A 1,441-nucleotide genomic window follows, 5' to 3' on the forward strand; every position below is an offset into this window, starting at 1 on the left:
TTATTGCCTTTATGATAGTGACAGCTGAAGACAGACAGGAAAGGGGGGCAGAGAGAGGGGATGACACGCAGCAAAGGGCCGCAGGTCGGATTCGAACCCTGGGCCGCTGCAGCAAGCCAGCTCTACCCACTGAGCTAACCGGGCGCCTCAATGATCAGGTTTTATCTATCCATTGTGCTGCTGCCTGACGAGATCAGGCAGTAATCTTTTAAATCCCCTATGGAATAATATTGCTTGTGAACTTGATCTATTCTTGTTTGTTTTAAATCATGTCTAACATTATTACTGTTAATTTTTGTGGATTTCTTTCCCTGTAGTTTCACTGAGTGGATAGCATAGTGTAGCTCACATGAAGTTACTAATAATAGCAATTATAATTCGTTAAGCAGTAATAAAAACAAACAGCAGCAGCAGCTGAATTTCAAATGCATTTCAAATGCAAGACAGGGTATGAGAAGTGAAGACTATCATGACTCAACAGGGAAACATCTCTGGCCGGTGAAATAATAAGGCATCTTTGTAACCCCGCTGTTCCACAACAGCAATCTCCAAACATGATTTTAAAAGAGGGATAGAGATGATAATGACGTATGTTTGAAATATTTACCTCTAAAAACAACTAACCATAAATGAAATAGTGACACATCCATTTTAAACAAAACAACCACTCCTTGTTGAAAGCTAAAGTTGTACTGCCCCCTGCTGACTGATGTGTGCCAGTCTTGTACAATATGACGGGCATAAATGATCTACTGATTCAAAAAAGTTGAAGATTAACATAATAAATCAATAAATGTCACTGTTAAAAGGTACAGTGTGTACCATTTAGGAGGATCTATTTGTAGAAATGGAATATAATATTCACAGGTATAATCACCTGAATATAGGAATCATTGGGTTTTTGAATTAGAATGGGCTGTTTCTATCTACAGAGGGAGCCGGTCCTCTTTTATGGAGGCCACCATGTTGTATCGTCATGTTTGTACAGTGGCCCAAAGTGGACAAACCAAACAGTGACTACCAGGTGAGCTAACAGGGCCCCCCACCTCAATTGATCTTTAACTCCTTATTTTCTATATTGGTCTGTGAATGAATGAATATTATATTCCATTTCTGCCAACAGATCCTCCTAAATGTTACACACTGTGAATATTTTCACATTCTATATTAACTATTTAACTCACTCAATGGATTTATTCTTTACTGCCGTTTGTCAGGTTTGTCAGCCACACCCAAACATTATCATGACCTTTTACAGGCCAGCTACAAAGATCACAATGATATTATACAACAAAGAAAAAAAATGTCACGGATATGTTCTGTATGCAGATGACATCGGTCTGGATGCTCTAAATTTTTCACTTGCGCTAAACATAGAGCAGTTAGTCAACTCGACGTACTGCTAGTGGTCAGACTACTTTAAATACAACCTTAAAAACCA

General features: G+C 38.7%; 1 protein-coding gene across 1 annotated transcript in view; it reads right to left on the reverse strand.

The window, feature by feature from the left end:
- The window catches only part of chmp1a (charged multivesicular body protein 1A), a 9,891-nt gene that overhangs the window by 5,258 nt on the left and 3,192 nt on the right, over window positions 1–1,441 (reverse strand). The window lies entirely within an intron of this gene.

This window comes from Morone saxatilis, unplaced genomic scaffold (assembly GCF_004916995.1).
Source record: "Morone saxatilis isolate NCDOM2014 unplaced genomic scaffold, NCSU_SB_2.0 Contig2, whole genome shotgun sequence".
Taxonomy (NCBI): Eukaryota; Metazoa; Chordata; class Actinopteri; family Moronidae; genus Morone; species Morone saxatilis.